This window comes from Penaeus monodon, chromosome 12 (genome assembly GCF_015228065.2).
Source record: "Penaeus monodon isolate SGIC_2016 chromosome 12, NSTDA_Pmon_1, whole genome shotgun sequence".
In the NCBI taxonomy this organism is placed as follows: Eukaryota; Metazoa; Arthropoda; class Malacostraca; order Decapoda; family Penaeidae; genus Penaeus; species Penaeus monodon.
Window position 1 is genome coordinate 25488790 of NC_051397.1, and position 12500 is coordinate 25501289.

The window sequence follows — 12500 nt, forward strand, 5'->3', positions numbered from 1 at the left end:
AACCCACACACACACCACAAAACACACACACACACCAAAAAAAAAAACTAAAAAGAAAAAGAACAAAAAAAAAACAAAAAAACAACCTCCCAAAACCCACCCCACACCCACACCCCCCCCAAAACACACACCCACCACCCCACACACACACACACACCCCAAATATATATATATAAAACGAAAAAATATAATATAAATATTTTTTAATATAAAATATTTTAAAATACACACACCCCCCCCACCCCACACCCCACCCCAACACCCCCAACACACAAAAAAAAAATATAAAATTTATATATATAATTTATATATTTTTAAATATTTTATATATAAAAAACCAAAAAAAACCCCAAACCCTTTGGGGGTTTTTTGGTTTGTGTGGGGGGTGTTTTTTGTGGTTGTGTTTGTGTTGTGTGTTGTGTGTGTTGTGTGGTGTGTGTGTGTGTGTTTTGTGTGTGGGGGGTTTTGTGTTGTGTGTGTGTGGTGTTTGTGGGTGTGTAAAAGCCGGCCCGGACAAAAGAGGAAGTGTTATTTAAAAAACAGGGAAAACGTTTAAAAGGTTAAAAACCCCTATTTTCCACTCCATTCCTCCCCAGTTTTAAAAAATGCATGAAAAGTAGATAATGGGCGTGAATTTTTAAAATTTATTATATAAAATATATTTTATTTTAATTATATATATTTTTAAATTTATATATGTGATTATATTTTTAAAATAAAAAAATTTTAAAAATAATAAAATAATAATAATAATAAAAATAAAAATATAATAACTATAATTTTAATGATAATAACAATAATAATAATAATAATAATAATAAAAATGATAATGGTTTAAAATAAATAAATAATGAAAATAATAATAAACCTTTCAACAATAATAATAATGATAATAAAAAAAAATGAAAGTGAAATAAAAGAACACCAAAAAAGAAAAAAAATACAATTTACATTCCCAATCGTCCATCCCCAAAAGAGGGAAAAGTTTTGCTAGAAAAACAACCATTTATCAAGCTCAGGGGTTGAGCGGGTTTTTGAAACCCGGGATATATACATAGCCCAACAGAAAGCTTCCGTGCGTTGTTGGGGTGCTGGACTAACCGACCCAGCCCCCGCCATTTCCCCAAGGTGGGCGGGTTTTGGCCCTTGTTTCTCGGCCCAAGTCTTTTGCTCCCTTCTCTGCAAAAAAAATACTGTTATATCACCATTATTTTTTCCCCTTTTATCATTATCATTATAAAAAATGATTTTTATTATCTTTATCTTTACCCTTATCATTATTATTATTACTATTACCCAATTATTTTTATCATTATTATTGCTATTATTTTTGGGCATTTTGCAGTAGTAGTTTGTCCATCCATGGTAAATAGGGGAGCTTTTTTGCAGATATTTTTACGTTTGTACATTTCAAAACCCAAAGGTATACGGGGTTAAAGTGATAATTTATATCGTTTTAAAAAAAAATTTTTTAAAGAAAAATTAAATTTGTTGAAGGTAAAAAAGTGATGTTACTTTTAATTAATAAAGGGCATGCAGTGTTAGAAAGGTTTCAAATCTTTTTAATAATGAAATTAACTCGTTAAAAAAAGCCAACTGATTTTTATTTTTATAATGTTTATTACAACGATTGTACTTTTTTTAAAGATATCAAAAGGGCTTCGTTTTCGGATTTCAGACAAAAACAAATAGGCGTTCGAAACATTTCTACTGCTTACAGCTGGGTAAAGACATTTTTTTCCCTTGTTTTTTTTTGGGGTTTCCCGGGTTGGGGGCCCACAAAACATTTTTATTATTACTATCTGTTTTTTCTTTGATTAAATTATTATCCCCCCCGTCATCACCCAAAATTTCATTAAAAATTACATTGTTATTATGATTCCCATTACCATTATCATTGTTTTATGATTATAAATTAACCATCATTATTTGGGTTATATCATTAAATAATAAAAATAATAAAAAATAATAATAATAAAAATAATAATAATAAAAAAATTAGAAAAAATAATAATAATAATATAATAATAATAAAAATAAAAAAAAAAATAAAAATAAAAATAATAATAATAATAATAATAAAAAAATAATAAAATAATAATAAAAATAAATAAATAATAATAATAATAATAAAATAAAAATAATAAAAAATAAATAATAATAATAAAAAAAAAATAATAATAATAATAATAAAAATAATAATAATAATAAAAAAATAGAAAAAATTTAATGATGTGATGGTATATTAGATAGGATAAATGATGGAATGGTAACGGTAATGATAATGATTGAGAGGAAAATTTAGGGGTGTTTTAAATGATAATTTTGAAAAATTAAATAGTAATGATGAAAATTAGATTAGTACAAGTTAGTTAAAATAAAGTAATAAAATAAATTCTTGGTTTTAAAATTATCTTTAACAAAATTTAAATCTTTACACAGTTTCTGGCTTTCCTACTCCCAAGTACTTTTTTAGTAATAAATTTATTTATGGGGTTTTTTTAAATTCTTAAAATGAAATAATGAGACATTAAAAAAATCAAAATTATTACGTTTTTTTAACAATTTTTGACAAAAAACAATGTTATAAAAAAGGGTTTTATCACTGATATATTTATGGGCCCTTACCGTTTTTGACCCCTTCAAAAATTTAAAAAACGAGGGAAATTTTGTAAAAAGGGTTAGGGGCCTATAAATAAAAAATACGGGTTTTATTACTCTTTTTACAAATAAAAATAGCACTGTGATAATCCTTCGTTACTCTTAATAAAAAAAACGGTAATGAGGTTTTTCCCTCTCCCCTAAGTTTTTTCATGTCGTGAGAAAATGGGGGTTTTTTCCAGTTAAACCCCTCTTTATTAAGTGAATTCAAATGGGGGTTTCATTTCTATTTTTCCATTAAAAAAGGGTTAGGGTTAGCTTTTGGTATAATGTTTCTAACAATATTTCTTTCTTTTTTTTTTTTTTTTGGATCGAAATTCTCTTCATTGATTTTTATTCCGGCAGATAATTTTTCCCGCACAAATACAAATTTTTTTCCTAAAATTAATTTTTTTTTGGGGCCCAAAAGCCTCGTTTTCCCCTAAAGAGACGCAGGTAATATCCTTGCAAAAAAAATGAAAGAGCCCATATCCTGGTTCACTTTTGCATCCTAGAGAAAGTTGATCGAATGTTACCGGTCGGGCGAATTTGCCGATCAGGCACGGAGTAGATAAAAAAAAAAAAAAAAGGAGGGGGAAAGAAAGGGTTTTTGGGAATAGCAGGTAGAAAGGGCCCCCCATTAAAAGTCTCATCCCATTTGGGGGAAATTTGGGTTTAGGTTTTGGGTTTGGGACCTTTTAGTTTTTGGGACCGGGGTTTATACACGGTCCCTTTTTTTAATGTGTAATGTTAATTAAATTTTTTTTAAAAAAAGGGTTTTATTGCCCTTCACTTTAAATGTTTTAAAAGCTTATACAAAAAATTAAATTTCCCATTTTCCTTTATCTGTTTTAAAATTTTACGCTTTTTACACACACCAGAAAAAAAGTTACATGGGATAGGGGCTCCGTTGTAAAGGCCCTTAGGCCCTTATTTTTGTGATGTCAAAGCAAAGCTCGAAAAAACCCAACCCGGAACCCCATATGTATCTTTTTTCAGGTATAGATTCCCTTGCCATTTGATCTATCATAGAAGCGAAAATGTATAAAAAAACATTTCTAAAGATGTGACAATTTTTCTTTGAAGATATTTTGGGATCTGAATGTTTTCCCTTTAAAAATTTTTTGCTATTTTTACCACTGTCACGGGGCCTATATTAAATATGTTGGGCTTCGACGGCTGTTTCCACTATGGAATTTCCCAAACCAAACGTTTTTTGTTTAAAATTAAATTTTTTATAGGCTTTGGGAAACCACCCTCGTTATTGTTTCAGTTTCCTTATAGTTTTTTTTGGGACAGTTTTTCCTTACATTTTGTAAATGATAAGATACTCTCATATTTTTCCCTTTCATTTTATTTGCACCCCATTTTCCCGAAAAGATCAGCTAGTTTTTTCTTTTTTTTATGAACCCCTTCATTGTTTTAAATTTCCCGGCCAATTTTTTCCTTTGCAAAGTCCTTAACACCAAAGCCAAAAAACATTTTAATTCAATAGTTTCGGGCCAGTTTCAGTCCCCGTGCCCGGGACCGGGAAGATTAAAAAAAATGGAATTACCTTGGTTTATAATTGTAACGTCGACCCCCCGAGATAGGCAATTCCCAAAATTCTCAAACTTACCTTTTAATCTCTAAAAATGTTCGGGGGGGGGGGTTTGTAACCGATTAATCAATACATCAAAATATTTCCTTTTTCAGTTCTACGACCGCAAGGGTTTTTTTTCCCCCAAATACTTCCAAATAAATAAAATGTTTATAAAATGGGGTTTTAAAATATTTTTTATATTTATATATAAAAATTTTAAAATAATATATTATATATTATATATAAATTTATATTTATATATTATAATTCTTTATTTTTCCGTTACGATAATTATTTTAAAGTGGTTTTGAGGTATTGTGCTGAAATGTTTTTGATGTAGGGATGGGAAATTAAAAAGGGCTAAGGGGTTTTTTATAAATAGTTTCAAAGAATTTGTGACTGGCTGCTTCCTCTCTCTCTCTCTGTCCTCTCGGTTTTTCCCTCTCTTCTCCCCCCCCTCTTCCTCATCCCCCTTCCCCCCCTCTCCTATCTCTCCCCTCGTCCCCTCTCCCCTCCCCCCTCCCGCTTTTTTATAAAATAAAATATATAATATATATATATATATATTAAAATAATATATTTTTAAAATTTTATAATTAATAATAATATTTATATATATATTTTTATATAAAAATTTTATTATTTTTATATTTATATTATATATATATTTATATATCCCATATATATTATATATATTATTAAAATTTTATATATTTTATATTATATAATATATAAGTTTTTAAAAATATATAATATATATATATTTTTAAATAAATGGGTATAAAAATATATATATAATAAAAAATTTTATTTTAAAATAATTTTAAAAAAAAAAAAAGAAGGAGAAAAAAAAAAAAAAACAAAAAAAAAACAAGAAACAAAAAAAAAAGGGGAAAAGAGAAAAAAAAAAAAAAAAACAAAAAAATAGGAGAGAGAGAGAAAAAAGAGAGAGAGAATAAAAGAGAAAGAGACGAGAGAGAGAGAAGGGGGAAAGAGAGAGGACAAAGGAAAGGGAGACAAAAGAGGGACAAAAAAGGGTAAGAAAAAGCAAAAAAATGAGGAAGAATGAGAAAAGACAGAAAAGAAAAAAAAAAAGGGAAGATTTGGGGGAACAAAAAATTAAAAAGGAAAAAAACAGAGAGAGAGAAGGGGAAGGAATTAAGGGAAAAAAAAAACAAAAAAAAAAAAAAAAAAAAAACAAAAAAAAAAGTTTGGGAATTAATTAAATATATAATATATATAATTTAAATATATAAAAATTAATATTTAATATTTAGTTTTTTAAAAATAATTAATATTAATCAAAATGTTGGATGACAAACAGTGGAAAGGGTTTTAATTTTTTTATTAAAAAAAAAAAAAAAAAAAAAAAAAAAAAAAAAAAAAAAAAAAAAAATAAAAAACAGTATAAATTAAAATTTTTAATCCCTTTATATATAATTTTTTATTAATAAATTACTCATATTTATTTTTATTTAGTTTTTAAAAGTGTGTTTTGTAATAAAACCCCCCAAAAAAGTTTTTTTTTTTATTAAATAAAATTTTTAAATAATTTAATTAAAATGAAATTTTATATAAACTTTATAAAAAAACTATTTATAATAATAAAAAAATATTTATCAATTATTCCCCGGGTTTTCTATATAATTTATTTCGTAAAATTTTAGAGATTATTTTAATCTTTTCTTTTCTTAAATGACCAAAAATTTAAAACCAAAAAAAACACAACCCCCCCACACACACCGGGGAAAAAAAAACAAAGAAACAAATAAAAAAAACCCCAAAAAAAAACAAAAAATATACTTTTATATTTTAAAAATTTTTGGGAAAATTTAATTTAAAATATTTTTTTTTATTTATATAAAAATTATTTTTTTAAAATTAAAATTTAAATTTAAATCCAGGGGTTATAAAAATCAACCCCCACACACAAAAAAACCCCAACCCCCCACCAAAAACACCAACACAAACAACACCCCAAAACCCCTAGTAAAATTAGAGAGGGGCCAAAGGTGCAGTGGTTTAAAGGCTGTTTTTTTAAATTTAATTTAAAAATTAAAAAATTATTTTTAGGGTAATTAATTAAAAGGGGTGTTGGGGTGTGTGGGGGTGGGGGGTGGGTGTTGGGGTTTGGGGGTGGACATAACCCAAATAAATTTTATAAATTAAAGGAAATTAGTAATAAATGGGTTTTAAAAAAAAAAATATATATATTATAAAATATTATATTTTTATATAAAATAAAAATAAATTTTTAAAACATAATAATAATTTTAAAATAATAAAATTAAGTCTTTTTTTTTTTGGGTTGTTGGGTGTTTTTGGGAAGTGGTTTTTTGGGGGGTGTTTCCCCCAAAAATAAAAAATTTTAAAATTTTTAAAAAAAAGCCAAAAAAAAAAAAAAAAAAAAAAAAAATTAAAAAAAAATTTAAATTTAAAAAACTTTTCAATTCAAAAAGCCCCGGGGGCAAAAAAAAAAACAAAAACGGTTAGCCCCTTTCCACCCCCCTCAAGAATAAAGGGAAAAAACGAATTCAGCTGACTGAGATGACCAAAAAGGCCATCAAAGTATTCCAAGTTGTTTCCCTAGGGCGGGAACCGTATCGGGAAAAGTCTTTGGATTAGTACGTGGGCGGGGTTTGGGAAATTTCGATAGTTAAAAGGTGGGTAAACGGTTTTTCCCCAGGGGGGTTTCCCTGGCGGAGGAGTACAGCAGGAAACGGGGAAAATCAAGGAAAAATAGGCGAATAAAAAGAACCCAAAAATTGGGGGGGTTTCGTAAATATATGTATACTTCATGCACAGACACAAGTTTGATGGGCCCGAAATAAAAAAGTTATGCCCACAAAAAAAATCTGAAGGAAATTTTCTGGGACCACGGGTTTTTCCTTTATCATCACAGTCGTAGTGTACACCCCGAAAGGCAGCATGTGTTTTTCCGAGATTCTTATTTCCTTTCCCCAAAGCGCCCAAGGAAACCAAAGGAAAAATTTATTGTCTCCTCGACCCCCTTAATTCCTTCAGCCTTGCGTGGCCTGTGTGGGGGCATCCCTTAAGCCCCCAAACCCCTCCTTGTCGTGGTGGAAGAGCCCCTTTTTCCCCCTTTTCCGTGAAAAAAACGCGGACCCCCGTCCGGAAGGGTTTTTATGGGTCCCCCGGGCAAACTTACCTGCAAAGGGGAAAAGGGCCGCGTTTAAATTATCCGACGTTTTTAATACGTGACGGTTCAAAAAAGCTCCGGGATGGCTTTGGTTTAAAAAATAAAAAGGGAAAAAAAGTCCACAGAAAAACCCCCCAAAATCCGACCCCCAAACAAATATGGAAACAATTCTCCTTCCGGCTGATTACTATGGTTTTTGTTTATTTTTTGTATTTTTTTGGGCTGAAAAAAAGCCCAGACAGATCTGAAAACGTTTTTATAGGCTAAAACATGGGAATTACTTGTAATATTTGCATGATCTATTGAGTTTTGCCCGCAGATTAAAAAATTTACCTAAAATGTTGTAAAATTCCCGGGCGTAAAGGGTTTTTTTCATGCTTCGCACCAAAGAGTTTGTAAAGGGGGGTTTATTATCATAAAGGAAAATTTACGAGGGCCTTTTGTTCTCAAAAAGTCTAAGCTGTTTCTTTAGATTTACTACCCTAAGCAGTAAATCAACTTTTGGTTTGGGTATGTCCTTTTCAAATTAATTTATCAGGGCTTTTTGGATCTTCTATATCGAGTTTAGGTGAGTTTGTCATGAAATAGTTTACTTTTTCAAAAACAAAACAGGGGTCAAAAAACACATTAAACACTGCATAACAATGAGTAATCTAAAAAAAAAAAAATTTAAAAGACAAAATTTCATTTCAAATTTGTTTTTTTGGGGTATACACTTTTCACCCGCAACTAAACTTTGCCCTAACATGTTTCTTGAAAAACCAAAAACCCATGAAACAGAATAAACACGAATCAGGATGAGAGTTACGGACCGCCATGTCTAATCATACATGTTAAACAAAAACGAAAAACGACAATTTTCCCTTTTGTTTGGGGGGTTTCCCCTTTTTGCTGTTGGGGCAAAGAAAAAAAAAAGTATTTTTTTTTTCTCATAAAATTTTTTATAAAAAGTTTTCTGGTGCTGTTTATGTTCTTTATAATAGTTTTTTCTAATCTTGGGGTATTTCCCGGGATTATCATATTAAAATGTTTTTTATCCCAAAAATAAAAGATAAGATGGTGATTTTCGGGGTAATGTAAAAATAAAGTTTATGATAAAAATATGAGGATGATGAAAAAAATGATGAAGATGTGAAAGAAAGAGAGATGAAAATAATGAAATGATAAAGAAATGATAATGATAAAGATAAAGAAATGATAATATAATTTATAAGATAAAGTAATGATAATGATTTGATTATGATGAAAATGATGGGTGTGATGATGAAAGATGAGATGATGGAAAAAGATGAAGAAGGAGGAGAAGAAGGAAAAAAGCAATAACAACAAAACTTGCCATATCAAAAGTCTTTGTGATAAAAAATTAAAAAACAATTAAAACGTCAACTTCAACCTTTTGTTGTTAAACAAATCTCATCGCAAAAAACTATTATCCCAATGCTAAAATAGTTATTTAAATTTTTAAAAAAGGTAACTTTCCCACGTTAAACCTTTTTTTTTCTTATATCATACAAATGTACAGAGCTACATGTTCATATATACAAACCTATACATCATCAAACATCATCATCGTCAAACACCCTCCTAATTTAAATTTTCACTGTTTTTCCTTTTTTATTAATATCATAAACAAACGCATCAGTTTTCCCTCATATTAATAATACATTCCTTTTTACAGTTATTGTTTTTTTGCATTATCAACATCACCGGGTTTTTCCCCCCGCAAAAGCACCCCCAAAATGGGAAAAGGGAAAAAAAGCCCAATCACACCAGACACGGGCCCGAAAAAAACAGCCCAAAAATCACGGGCCCCTGTGCATTCTCCCCCCGGGCCCTGCGAACCCCCCAAAGGAAAAACTTTTTTGGAGATTTCGGAAAGAGCGGGGGCGCAGGTCTTTTAATAAACATCAACCAAAACCAAGTGAGGGGGTCAAAAAAACCCCCCCCCAGGGACGTTTTTTGGCGCCCTTCCCAAAAAACCCCGTGTGGAAAAAGTGTTGGGAAGGGAAAAAAATACATTTTCGGTTTTTTATTAAGCTAGTGTGGTGCATTTTTGGAAGGTTTTAAAGGGGGATTTGGGAAAAATTTATTTTTATGGAAAACATTTTTTTTTATAAATTCCTTTTTCAAACCCCCAAACCACACACAAATAATTCAATTTATTTATTTTTTTATTTTTTCTTTCCCCCATTTTAATTTTCTTACGAATGGCCCCCTTTTCCCTCTACCCAAGGTTTGTTCTGTTTTTTTTGTTTCCATATTGCAAAATTTTTATTACCTATTTTTTTATTTTTTTTTTTAAAAATCATATTTTTTATTTTATTTGGGGGCCCTTTTTAAAATTATTTGTCGGTTCAGTGTTTTCTCTAAATTTTAAAATTTTACCTTAGTAAACGACTAGCAATGCAAAGTTCTAAATTTTGCGGGGTATATTTTTTGCACGTTGTATTTTTTTTTAAAAATTTAAAGGGGACCAGAAATTTTTTAAAAACATTTTTTAAATTCGCCCTTTTTAAAAAAAATTTGAGATGTTCATTTTTATTCCCCCTTTATTTTCTTTCTTACACCTTTTGTTTCAAGCTTAAAAACATTAGGGAAATATAGCTTTAAACCGGGGTCTTACCCGAAAAGAATGAATATTGAAAGGCACGAAAACCCACAACCCATTTATTTTATATTTATGTATTTTTATATAAGATGTTATATATTTGGCTACATGCCCCATAATTTTTCCCCCTCTCTCCCCCTCTCCCCCCTTTTCCCCCTTCTCCCCTCTCTCTTCTCTCCCCCCCTCCCCGCCCCCCCTTCCCCCCTCCCCTCCCCCTCTCTATTTTTTTATTTTTTTTTTTATATATATTATATATATTATATTATAAAATTATCTATTAATATATTATATAAAATATATTAAAATTTTATTTTTTATATTATATAATATTAAATATATATTTTATAACATATATATACCACCAAACGTAAGGGATTGGGTTTTGGGATTTAGTAATATATAAAATATTATATATATAAAATATATATTTTAATTTTATTATTTTATATATATATATATATAATATTATATTTATATTTCAAAACACCACACACACACAAAACACACACACACACACCCCCACACCACAAAACCCCACACCAAAAACACACACACACATGAAAATGAGAAAGAGAAGAAGGTAAGAAAGAAAATAACACAAAATACTTGTGGAAGAGAAAGAAAAAAAACTGCCCATTATTCTTGCCGATTATACTCGCCTCCCCCTGATTTTTTCTTTCTTTTTTTCTCTCTCTCTTTCGCGGATAAAGCCCCGCCCATCCCCGGAAGCTCTTCTCCTTTAAATTTAAACCCTTTGGAAAACCTTGTTTTCCTTTTTTACAAACCGGCTTCCCCCCAAACGCCGAGACCCCGGGGGAGAGGGCCGGCGATCCACAGCTCACAAGCAGGGCCTCGCGGGCGCCCCGGGCCCCTGGGAGGGGGCGGGCCCTTTCAAGGGCCTTCCTCCCCGGAAAAATTGGGGGGGTTTTTTCGGAAAATTAGAAGGCATTTTTCAGTGATGCTTGTTTGTTATTATTATCGTTATGATAATGGTCACTATGATTATTAACATTGTTATTCATTGTTTTTTGTTATCAGTATATATATATGTTTATTAGATAATAATATTAATTATTATTATTATTATATGATAATCAATAATATAATTATAATATAATTATATTACAATAATATATAATAATTATAATATAATATAATCATCATCATCATCATCATCATCATCATCACATCATCATCATCATCATCATCATCATCATTATTACTATTATCAATATCAATATCATTATTATCATTATTATTATTGTTCTTGTTAGAATTTTTATTGTTATTATTAATAACAATATTATCATAATTATTATCATTATTATTATTATTATTATCATTATTATTATCATTATTATTATTGTGTTATTATCCATTTTATTATTATTATTATTATTATTATTATTATTATTATTTATTATTATTATCATTATTATTATTATTATTATTAGTGTTATTATTATTACCATCATCATTATTATTATTGATATTATAACTACTGTTATCCTAATTCTTATTCTTATTATTATGACCATTATTAGGATAATTATTATTGTTATCATCATTATCATCATCACCATCATCATCATCATAATTATTATTTTTATGTAAATTTGCTGTTCAAATAACTGGTAGATCGTAAACCGACGTGTAAAGCGGGGAGCTGATTATTGCCAATAATCAAAGGTTCCTCGTTCTGTTCCTACTCAGTACTCTAATACTCTCCTCAATATCCTGGCTGCCCCTAATAATGTGTTTTTTGTGCAAAGTGGATCTTAGCTCTACTCCGATCTGTTCCATAAATTTCTTAAAATTTTGTGTTACACTTCCAAGGACTCCTACAATAACAGGTACCACAGAAATTTTCGAAGACTCCAAAGCCTTTGGATTTCCCGTTTGATGTCCTAATATTTTTCAAAATTTCTTTCTTTTTTTCATCTGTATTCTTGTCTCCACGAATGGCAACATCAATAATTATTGCAGACATCTCACCTTAGCAATAATGACAATATCAGGCCTTCTTGCTTCGATGGTGTGATCACAATGAATATTCATGTCCCAAAGAAGCTTATGAGTGGTATTTTCCGAGACTATTTCTGGGCTGTGTTCGTACCATTGATCAAACCTTTCAAGCATAAACTTTTAAAAGTTTCCAATGAATCTTTTTTGCGACATTATCGTGTCTCCTCTTATAATGCGTCTGAGCCAGCTTCTTGCACTCACTAACTATATGACTCACAGTTTCTCCTCTTTCTTTACATAATCTACAAGCCGTGGAATCGGCTGATTTATCAATGTTATATTTTATATAGTTTGTTCTAATAGCTTGCTCTTGAGCAGCGCATATCAACGCTTCTGTAGTTATTTTCAGATCAGACTTTCTAATCCAACTCCAGGTTTTGTCTTTATCCATTGTTACAGGTATATCACTAACAAACTGACTGTACATTTGTTTCCCCATCCAGGCCTCCATTCTCTTTTCTCTCATCGATTTTTTAAAAGTCATC